Here is a 12,204-nt window from a genome sequence, read left to right on the forward strand (position 1 = left end):
TAGCTACTCAATCATTAATTTAACAAATACTTATCGAACTTATACTATATGCCAGAAAATCTGCTAGGCACTCCAAGTGCAGACGTGAGTGTATACAAGGGCAAACAACATGGTAGAGGCGTCAGCATGCAAATGTAACTATACAATGACAAGGTGCATACAAGGTTCTTTGGGAGCACAGATTAGGAAGACAAATCATGTCTAAAGATTCAAAGAAGACTGCACAAAACCTGGACATCTGAGCTTGGGACTGATGCGTCAGTGGAGTTAACCAGTAAAAGACAGAAGGAAAAGGCAGACGATGACACCAGAAGCACCAATCAAATCAATCAAGCCATAACCAGGCCTTAAACCCAGCTGCTTTCTTTTAAAGGAGAAAAGCAGCCTGAGCAACACAGTGAGACCCTGTCTGTACAAAAAATCCAAACTAAGCCTAGCATGGTGGCACATGCCATAGACCTAGCTACTCAGGAGCCAAGGCAGGAGCATCGCCTGAGCTCAGGGGCCTGAGGCTGTACTGAGCTGTGATTATGTCATTACACCCCAGCCTAGGCAATAGGCAAGACCCTGTGTCAAAAAAATAAAATGGCCTGAACATCAACTTCAACTCCATTTTTCATAGAGCAGGACCATTATTAAAACTCCCTTGAAATATCCATATAAAGACACTTTCTATCAAGCCATGATTATAGTATTTTCTTCAATATTTATTAGAAATTATATAATGTAAAGTATTTCCCCCACGAACAGTAGACATGCAATTCTGTGAAGACTGAGTAAATAAAACCAATATATATCAAACAGTACCTTTTCTGCAGTTGAGAGGTAAGCAAAAGCATCCTCTGTTTAATAAACAGGAAAAAAATGTTAAGGAAGAATGTAGAATAGGTTGCCACCAAGTATGCAAATGCATTGATGCTTAATACCTATTCTTAGCTCAAGTATCTAGAGGTTGCTTTGTGTCTCGGGCATCAATCTCAGAGCAAGCAGAATAGATGATCTGAAATATTAAATCCTAAACGGGTCTTGCCAGTGGGGAGCTGTGGACTCAGCAGAACCTCTGTGTAGACAGAGTCTCATTACCTACTTGTAGGTAATTTTTTTTTCTGCAAAAAGTATAGCTGAATAAACAGAAAGACAAGATCTGCAATGCCTCAGCACTCAGAAAATTATGACGGCGGGAAGAATGAAGCTCTGAGGTCAAAATCTTTCAAACAGCAATAACCTTTGCGCTACATCAGACACCTGGCAATCTCAGTCCATTGTACTTATGAGAATGCTTTTTAGATGTTCCGATTAATACAGGTACTTGGGAGGCTGAACACAAAGACCTAACTAGAATACACTGCAATTCTGGGCCTCAGAAAATGTATATGAAAAAGATACCAGAACTAACTTTTGTTGAACAAAAGGATTCACGGTTCTTGCAAATGTTTATAATTGTAACAAATGTTTATCATTAACTCTATTGCCAGTTACATGACAGCAAGTACAGTTTATGGGAAGAGACACATGCAACAACCGCCAAATGATCTGTCCATCTTATCAAAGACAACGAAATGATGATTCCCTGCTAGTGTCTAGATATTATTTACCCAAGTCGTTGATTTGTAGGTGTTCATTCCATTTTCTCCTACATAATCCGGTAATCCATAATCCAGTAAAAGACTCACAACATAGAAACACAATTTACAGTTGCTGCACAGGGTCATTAAAAATTCTTTCATTACAAAGTATTTGTACAATCAATACAAAGTATTCTTTCATTACAAAGTATTACAAAGTATTTCATTACAAAGTATTTCTTGGATTCTTAAGTATTTGGAAAATGCACAAAACACATGAAAAATATAGGTGTTCAAACAAGAAACATCATTCTGATCTCATGTTTTCTCCCCAGGAACAGACTTCACAGCACTCCATTCCCTTTAAATTTAGTTTTCTTAATTTGCACCAAGCACTGAGGAGCTCAATGCTTGGCACACATGAAGAAAACAATAAATAGGGAGGGGGTTATAAACTATGTTGATTCCCTGTTCTATGCCTCACTCTGGGTGAATTCAACCGTCTGAAGGGATAGCAAAGTCAGAAGCGCGTGGCAAGCAGCAGGATGCCTAGATGGTTCCAGCTCAGACAAGGTGCCAGCAGAGAGAGCCTACCCATCTTTCCCAGGCTAAAATGTTTTCCATGTAATAAAGGTCACCAGTGGTTGCCAACATGCATATACAAACTACATTGGCTTGGTCAGAGTTAGCTGGAAAAGCAAAACCTCTGTAGTACTCCAGAGTTCTCAAACAGACCTGTCCAAAACCTCTCATTCCTTTGTTCCAACCTTGAATTCCAACCCCACAATCCCACCCCAGTTTCCAACCAGTACTTTCACCGAGAGGGCTGTACCACTCCCTGGGAGGTCACACAATACCTTCTGCTTCGTGCCCAACTCAGACTTGGATATCTACTTCCTACCTATCATATCAATATGAGGTAGAGGAATGTCTGGGGCCCTAGACCTAAATCGACTTGTTTGGCACCTGCATCAACCTTCCTTAGTGACAATCTTAAATCTAGTTGGTTTTCTTTGACAATTTATTTCCTTCCCAAGTATATTTCTATGATTAAAATTATGTAGTGTCAGAAGTTTAGTTTCGATTGTATTTTACAGACACCCATCTACATTAAATTTACCTTCTTGCTTTTCCACCATCCTTAGTTTTGTTATAGTGTTTTTGTTGCAACCCTGTTCTTCCTTCCTGTGTCTAATTATTTATAAATTACCATTAAACTGATTTTTATATTTTATTTCCATCAAGATAAACAAGATACAAATAGATGCCCTCAAAAAAGTTAATGATCGATTGGGGAAAACTACATCTATACCCGTACCCAAAAAGACAGCATAATTCAATGCACACATGCAAATCAAGAACAAGAAAGACGATGGAATTAGCTCCAAAACTACTAACGTTCACATTAATCTGCCTCTTGCATGTCAATAGTTTATTTCAAATATTCAGTCACTGTCAATCTAAGAAAGTCCTAAATCCGAAGCCCTGTGGGAATGACTTGAGTTTCCTGGTGTCCCACACACGTTTGAAATCCTGCAGTGTTAAGAGGGTTCAGAGAGGCCAAAAGGCACCATCCATGGACTTTAGGAGAAAATATTTTGTATTTTGTGCATTTAGAAAAAGGCCACAATTTGAGTGTTTCAATATTTAAAGCCAATAAACAAGGGGCTATTATTTAATTTTTAAAAAATATTTTTTCAAATTTCCCTGGAATATTTTATTTCATTTACAAAATAAATGTATGAAGATGACAAAATCTTAGAACTTTTTTGAGGTTGAGTGACTTACTGTTCTAAATTTTACATTAACAAAATTATGTTCATCACTTAGAATGTGACATTGTATTTAGAAAGTCAGCTCCCCTTGTCCTATTAAAATGGTATTTAGATTATAAGTATTTTATTATATTCAACTTTTCAAAAACATAATTGTCATCTAAAGAAATATATGTGTAGTTATATGTACATATATATACACTCACACACACACATTTGTAATCCTTTCAGGCTTACGCACAAACGCATGTTAAAATATTGAAAAGCAGTTCCAAAAATAACTAAAATGTCATTTGCCAAACTACTTCTAGGCTATCTCTGGGAATAGCAGAATTTTTGGTCATTAAAGGAAAAAAATGTTTCCTGTTTTGCTTTTCTCCCACCCTTTTCCAGCCAACCTCTTCTAACCAGTCTCCATCTTTAAATAATGCTAGAGATCTACAATAGTTTTCAACTACCAGATTTAATCTCTTTGGTTGTATCAGGCTGATAAGTTGAAAATAAATGGTAATAGCCAGTTTGTGTTGGGCCTATCGAGCAAGTTGTTTCTTCAGAATAATATTCAATTTGATACATATTTTGAAACAAACAATTACTTTGTTTCATGGCTGGCTGTGAATAAACAGTTCTCTTAAGTTATTGGTGAAGGGACAGCAACAACGTTGGACCATTCTATCTACCTGTCTGCTTCTCTGTGGCAACAAACTGATTTCCATGGGACACTTGAATAAAGCAAGGCTGTCTGTCCAAAAGAAGTAGAACTATGTCCTCAATAGGCAATGAACAATGCCTGAGACTGAGTCCTAGCACTGTCACCAGTATCCCGAACAATCAAGCTTCAAACCCAAAAAGGTGCAAATAAAATTTAAGACTAGTTTGGGTTTGGTCCCAATGGGGCTAAGAAAAACTACTGATTGTTGAATACTGGATTCACTGACAACTGAAGAGAAAAAATTAAAATTCCAACATTATGATGTTAATAATAATTTCATCTGCAGCAACATTCAGGAAGCTGATTAGATGATCCTAACGGGTGATTTAAAGTGAAAGGGAAAAACACCCTTGGCATAATTTAATAAGATCTTCAGACTGAAGCATATTCAAGGGTTTCATGAAAGACCTTCTCATGGCCTTTTAATAGCTCTTTCCAATTCCAATTAACTTGTTAAATGCCAATTCTCATTACCTCATCAGAAATCCAAAGCCAGTCTTTTCTGATTAAATCATTAAATAACTGTTAACAGTACAATGACTAGTAAGTATCTATGGACAGCCCAGCACTGATATGCAGCTTTCAGTTCTCCATGCCAAGAGAAAAACTGGAGTGGGTGATTTAAAATCATAATAAATTCTGTTCATCTTTGGAATGTGCTAGGTTATATTTACCTAACATATTCACCCTTCTTCATTGTTTTACTGGCACTAATATATAGATTAGGAAGACAGGCATGGTGGCTCATGCCAGTAGTCCCAGCTACTTTGGAGGCTGAGGTAAGAGGATCCCTTGAGCCCAGGAGTTCAAGGCTGCGGTGAGCTATGGTTGCGCCATTGCACTCTAGCCTGGTGACAGAGCAAGACCTCAACTCATTAAAAAAAAAAAAAAAAAAAAGTTTATTTTAGATTAGTATAACCTTTTCATACTCTCAACAGACTGCAGAAATGATGATTAAAAGGGAGTTCATTTTTGTGGAAAAGCCAGGTAGGTACTGAAGAAATGGGAAAACACGCCAACTGTGACCTGCCGCTGCCTGGCAGCATGACGAGTCAGATGGCCCCACTCAGGAGTCACTCCAAGGCCTGTGGACGTCTCCACTGGGCAATTACCACACCAACAGGCAATGCCTATGTCAACCCATACCAAAGCTCCCTTTTTCCACAGATCTGCCTGCAACCTTTGCTTCCCCTCCTCCCTGACTGCTTGCTGACCCTCAGGACTGGACAAACATGGCTCAAGAGACCAGGGTTCTGGTTCCAAGTCCAGGCTTGGCACCATCCTCCCAAGACAGAAGATATTCACCCTCAGAGTTGGAAAAGGTCAGCTCTGCCATGTCCTCTTTCCTTTTGCACTTTTATTTTTTGTATTCCTGAGCATCATGGGACAGTGCTCCTCTGAGAAAATGAATGCGACTCTCCAGAGGAGGATCCACAGCAAACCCAAAGCTTCCTTCGCTTACAAGTTATAGAAAGATCCCACGAACACTCTATTCTCTATGCAACTTCTTGTCCATGCAGTCTTACCATGAAGGAGGATATTATCATGGAGAAAAACAGGCTTTGACTATAAAAAACAAAATAAAGCATAATCAACTAAAACTACCATTTAACTTATGCTGTAGGTCACTACAGCAAAGTAATGATCAAGTTTCAGTATCTTCCAGAAACTAGATTAATTGTCATAGCTTGTTTAAATGAATATATGACTAATAATATGTATTTTTTGGGTTTTTTTTTTTTTTTTTTTTTTTTACAGATTAAGAAGCTTGTAATATGTGAAGTTCTGTCCACAGTTACCTGAGATGTTAGGGTTGGTTGAGCTTAAAATACATACTTCCAATTAGAAGCAGCCAAATATAATTTTTTATGTGAGAAAATAATTGCAATGCTAGTATGACCCTTTATTTTCCCAGGGCTAAAGTCAGAAAACAGAAACAAATATAAAAGTATCACATTCGTATCAATGGCTTAGTGAAGACAGGACCTTATCCTTTAAATGCTGCTTAAGGCCGGGCACAGTGGCTCAAGCCTGTAATCCTAGCACTTTGGGAGGCCAAGGTGGGCGGATCACAAGGTCAGGAGTTCGAGACCATCCTGGCCAACATAGTGAAACCCTGTCTCTACTAAAAATACACACACACACACACACACACACACAAAAATTAGCAGGGCGTGGTGGCGGGCACCTGTAGTCCCAGCTACTCGGGAGGCTGAGGCAGGAGAATGGCGTGAACCCGAGAGGCGGAGCTTGCAGTGAGCCGAGATGGTGCCACTGCACTCCAGCCTGGGGGACAGAGCCAGACTCTGTCTCAAAAAAATAAATAAATAAATAAAAATAAATGCTGCTTAAAATGCTCCCAGACTCACCCGTTTATCTGCACCTCTTCCAGCAGAGTGTCTGGCACAAAATGGCTGTTCCTTCCATCTCTGCCAATCCCCATCCACATCTTTCAACTGGCAGGAATTTCCCTAATTAAATGCTACCTGCAGTATTTTTACCATACTCTCAATCATCACCGTACTTAAAAGCTTAGCTCATAACTGTCTTTTAATACTTTAAAAAATATGGCTTATGTAAATTTTATAAAAATCATTTAATTGTACATTGAAAATGGTATTTTATGGCATGTAAATTATGTTCATATGTGGTTAGGTTCTTGTTCTCAAGTTATTTCATTTTGCTTCTTTTTCTTTAAAATTTATTCAACACAACAGTTCAAGGAATGAAAAGATTCCCTCTTTTTCTTTAACATCTTTTCGCTCTTCCCAGTAGGCAAGCGTAAGATAAACATTAAATGACACATAAATTGCCTTATTCTGTCTTTTGAGCTCGATGCCCTGAAAGCAGCCCAATCTCCTACCTTTTATGTTTGTTGGTAAATTTAAACTGAAGAATTAAACAGGATGCAGGTGTTTGAAATTCTCTTTGTTTGGCCTACGTAAATACCTCCATTATCCATTTTAACAATCTATTCCTAAATGCTGATGATTCCCAAAGTTCATCTGGCTTTAATTTCTCCACAGACCTTTGCATCTGAGTACATAACTGCCTGCTAAAAATCTCCAGGCACCTCATATGGTTTCTGGAGCTGAACTCATCATCCTTCTTCCCAGCACGCACAGGCTCTTAGCGATGCTTCCACTATGTACGTAGCTCAAGCCTGAACCTGTGTCACCTCAAACTCCTTGCCACTCTCCTACTTTCTGACTTGAATCCACCTCGATGTCCTACCAATTTTACCTTCTAACTATTTATTAACTCTTCAGTCTGTCCCCAGTATTGCTGCTCTAGTTCAGATTCCAAATATTTTTCACCCGAACCACTGCACCATCTCTCAGTGTCTCCCTTATTCTCCAAATCTCAGATCCCCTTCTCCATAATGGCCAGCACAATCCCACTGAAACTCCATTTGGTTGGTTACTCCTCCACTGAAGGGTAAACCCTTCAATCGCTGTTCCTCTCTTTCTCACTCAACCACAAATTCTCCCATGTCATACAGAACCCAGCCTCTGAGAATCTGGCCCCAGTCATCTCTTCCTCTAAACCCTACAATCCCTTCTTGGAATGTCTCTCTTGTTTTCACCGGCTAGCACATTCTCATCTCCTAACAGTATTCTAGGCCAGGCATGGTGGCTCACACCTGTAATCCCAGTGCTTTGAGAGGCTGAGGCAGGAGGATTGCTTGAGGCCATGAGTTGGAGACTGGCCTGGCCAACAAAGTGAGACTTCGGCTCTCAAAAAAATAAATTAATAATAATAATAATAATAATAATAATAATAATAATAATAATCCTACCTACTCTGGAGGCTGAGGTGGTATTAAACCCAAGTGTTTAAAGCTTCAGTGAGCTATGATCATACAAGGGCACCCCAGCCTGGGTAACAGAATGGGACCCTGTCTCTATCAAAACAAAAAACAAAAACTCTTCTCCTTCGTTGACTTTCATGGCCCCACATTCTTAGCAAGATTTGCTAATTTTGCTACGGCTCCTGTGAGTCTACCTACCCTGACCACACTGCTGTATTTAAGTGCCTGTCCTCCACTCTAGCACGTGAGCTACCTGAGGGCAGGATTTATGTCTTGTATTTCTATCCCCAGCTCATAATACAATGATTCTTACAAGGTAAGCTGTCAATAAATATTGAAGAATGAACAAATGAATACAGGGAGTTCAAACATGAGAACTAAAGGTCTATATCAGAAAACTGTCAGTCAAGATTCTAGCTGTTATAATACAGAAGGCCTCATCACATTCCCCAAGACAAATTTATGTTTTCCCACTGTCCTTAATTTTAATTCTTATACTCTCATTCCTGAAATAATGTTGATTATTTTGAGAATAGAATATTAAGGCTATCGAGAGTGATGCTTCTCTCTCCTCTTGGATGCAAAAATTGTCTGTATCTTCATCCACAGGAAAACATGTGATTCAGTTTGTCCATGTAAAAGAAAACAAACAAAAAAGCTCATGCTCCTCACCTGGCCCCTCTCTCTTCCCAAACCCCACTCATTCACTTTCACCTCTGAGACAGTCCTGAGATTTATTCCCTCCTCTAAATTCCCAGAGCCACTGCTATAGTTGAGGTCATTATCATCTCTTATTTAGACTATTTTGACAACCTCTTAACTAATTTCTCCTCTTCTAGTCTCTGCCTTTAGTAACCCACTCTTTATGTGCCTGGGCTCTAACCAAAATTGATCATGCCTTAAAATCTTCTCATGTGAATAAGAAAAAGCTCAAAATTATTAGTGTGGAAATCAAAGCCTTATACTGCCTTGCTTCATACTACCTTTCTAACCTCACCTCCCTGGGTGCGTTCTGGAACCCACTAATCTGCTGATGACTTCTCAGCGGGCGCTGTGTGCCATCTCTCCTCATTTGTGCTCATGCTTTTTTCCTTTGACTTTATCCCTCTGTCGCCCCAAAAACTCCCTACTCATCTTTGAAGAAAACCTCATTCAGATGAGCCACTCTTCTATAAAACCATTCAACCTGCCCAATTACAAATCATGACTCTTTTCAGGGTTTCTGTAGCATTTATCTTATACGCCTGGTATGGAACACAAACGAATAGTTTAGATCCACTCTAAAATGGGAGCTCCTTTGAAAGAAAAGTCTATGAATTACACATCCTTGAATATTCACTGGCTGAGATAAAGCTGGAGGTAAAACAAGTGCTCAAAAAAAAAAAGCTTGTTGAATTAAATATCTTCATTACATAACAAACCCTCAAAGGCAAGAACAAGTCTTACGACTGAATTTTCAGGAGCACCTAACAAAGCTCCAAGATGAAGACAAAGTTGTGGAATAAAAGAATTACCCACTTGTAAGAGCAAATATGCAGAATTGGGTAAATGAGTTAACATAAAATACTTTGAAAACATAAATATGTCCCAAATGATTTAAACATCTACAATGAAACATTCCTGGCATACAAAGACAAGAACAGTGCTACTCAGAGTATGCTGTTCACCAGAGACTGTTGTGGGCCCACTGTGAAATAAGAAACAAAATAAAGAATAAGTATTTAGAAATTTCTATAGCAATGTGACATGGCTGATCCATTGAAATGCAGGCTGAGTGGGCTCATCTCCCAGGAAAAGGTACTAGCTGGTTCGGGTCTTGTCAAACTTGTGTATAAAAGTGACACATGGGGCAAGAGCTGCAGGCTGGTCATGTTGCAATTGGACGATATTCGTCTGGGACAGACTAGGCATGGGGGGAAAAATAACACAAGCCTTTCGCGAGATAGTTTAAAAAGCAAAGGGAGTAAAATAAGAAACTCCGGTGTACCAGAACCAATTTCCTCATATTTGCCTTCCATATTCGCTTGAGACCTTTCCTCCCCACGATAACAAAAATGATAGCTACAGTTGAAACCACCTCTATGTCCTTCCCCAACCCTTGTGTTCCCCCTCCTGCTCCTAGATCATTTTTTAAATAGGTTACTGTCAAAGGAAAAGCAGAGCTGGATAGTAAAGTAATGAAAATATTTTTTATCAGGACTACAGCAATAGGGGGAAAGAGATCTCAGTCAAGACCCCAGGCTGAATCCAAACACAGAATTGGCAAGTGGGAATTTATAGCCAAAGAGGAGGGTGGCAGTCGGTGAATGAAAAATTATTCAGAGGCAAAATCACAGGTAAGAGGAGATTCTGGCTACATCATCCTAACAGGATTCTTGCCGAAGACAGGCCAAGATGATGAGACGTCACCCGAGGGAGGATGAGGAAGCCGATCAGACACTGAGAGTGATCAGATATGAAGGACTGGGGTTCTGGCTAAATTGACTTAGCAGGGTCCTTGCTAAAATGCACACAGATGGGCCCTGGTCGGGAGAGAGTTCAGGAACCTGACTAAAGTTTAGAAAAGCAAAGAATCTTTGTCAGCACCAAATCCTGTTTAGGAGTATGAAATTTTCCTGTTGAGGATTAGGGTAATGTTTTATTTCACCAAAAAACACTAAAAATGAACAATGATCAATGTTATTGTGCAGACTCTAGTCTGCTAAACATTATGTGAAAAGGTGCTGTGCCCCTTCAGCCATAACTCACGCAACTCAACTCCTGAACTCCAAGTGAAAGGCCCTCTGTTGCCCCAACCTGCAGAGGGAGAAACACCTTACTGAAATGTCTACAGCTTGGAAAGAAAGGCTAAAGAGCATGTTGTATGGCTGTAGAAAGAATAACACAGACAACTGATTTATTGCTAATAAAACAGACTAATAACAATGGGCTGATGAGACAACTAAAAAGATGCTTATTCCAATGTTAGAGGTAACCTCAGAGAAGACACACAGAGAAAAGAAAAGCCTGAAACGCCAGGTGGAAAGTAATGGGCTTTCCATGGTTAATCAAATGGGCACTGCCATGTCAACGTGCCTCCTGAAATTTAAACCCTCTATTTTTGCATGGCAGCCAACTCATTTCCAAAACATCCACTGCTAATCAAACTTGTTTGGCTGCCTCCTTATCGAAACTTTACAAAACTTTAATTTCAGCCTCATGAGCCCTGCAGCTGTAAATTAATTGAATAAAATTTACAAACATTACCCAGTGAGATAAAGCACTTTCAGAGTCCTTTCCCTATTCAGTTGACTTAGCTGCCTAGCATGCCAGTTTTGCTTGACATGAGTTCAGAGCCCCTGGAAACCTTCCTAATCCTACTCTCTAGGCCTTGTGCCTATTCAGGGAACCATGTTAACCCATATCTGGAAAATTAATAAACCTCAGGTGGGTTTAAGCACTCAAAATACTCCTGATACTTCTTGCCATTCATTATATTGTAGACATCCTTTGCAACAGGAGAATCCTCCTCAAAAGACCACAACAGCAGCAGATAAAATCCCTGAGGTTATAAGCGTACAACAAAATGTCTCATTTAAGATTACTGCAGTCTGAAGCCAGGAATTAAATTTGCTGAAGGTGCAATCACTTATGCCTTACTTAAATAAAGATAGTCCCAAAACTGATTTCTGAACTTACCCATTTCTCAAAGGGAGTGCAAAAGTATCATGATTTTTAAACAGCAAGGCGAGTAAACTGATCGCCTCCGTATCTGCCAACTGTACAAATGAGTTAGCTAATCAGTGGTTACATACATCACACTGACAGAGAGGAGAGAGACCATTAACTTTCTGAAATGAGACGTCCTAATATACTGAGGTGCCATAAGTCACTTAGGATTTCCGTAGTTGTGAAAGAAGAATTGAAACGTCTCTTCCCTCTGATGGGTTTTCACAGCACAACTGCCACAGCTTCCAACTGAGGTCTAGTCTCTGACCTTCCCTCTTCATCAATTTTACCAGCATCTGGAAGCCCTCTGGCCTATGTGGAGCCATGGGGGCAATGGAGGCAGTTTCAAAGCTTCTGTCTTATGACAGAAAACCTGCGTATAAAACAACGTCTGATATGAACTACTAAGGGACTTGTATAGATTCCTTAAACTCTCCAAAACACTGTTCTCAACAGCAAAGTGAGGGGAAACACAGCTCTCAAGTAGGGTTGGTATGAATGTGAAATAAGAGAAAGTAATACAAGAGTTAGGCATATAATAGGCTCTTAAAAAGAATTTTGAAGGCCGGGCACAGTGGCTCACACCTGTAATCCCAGCACTTTGGGAGGCCGAGGAGGGTGGATCACGAGGTC

At 39.6% G+C, this 12,204-nt stretch overlaps 1 protein-coding gene and 1 long non-coding RNA gene across 3 annotated transcripts in view; both read right to left on the bottom strand.

The window, feature by feature from the left end:
* Positions 1-12,204, bottom strand: part of SMYD3 (SET and MYND domain containing 3) — a 745,729-nt gene that overhangs the window by 334,214 nt on the left and 399,311 nt on the right. The gene's annotated exons all lie outside the window — the stretch shown is intronic.
* LOC134731920 (uncharacterized) overlaps positions 1-12,204 on the bottom strand; it is a 73,483-nt gene that overhangs the window by 3,769 nt on the left and 57,510 nt on the right. The gene's annotated exons all lie outside the window — the stretch shown is intronic.

The sequence above is a fragment of the Symphalangus syndactylus genome, chromosome 19 (assembly GCF_028878055.3).
Source record: "Symphalangus syndactylus isolate Jambi chromosome 19, NHGRI_mSymSyn1-v2.1_pri, whole genome shotgun sequence".
NCBI classification, from domain to species: domain Eukaryota; kingdom Metazoa; phylum Chordata; class Mammalia; order Primates; family Hylobatidae; genus Symphalangus; species Symphalangus syndactylus.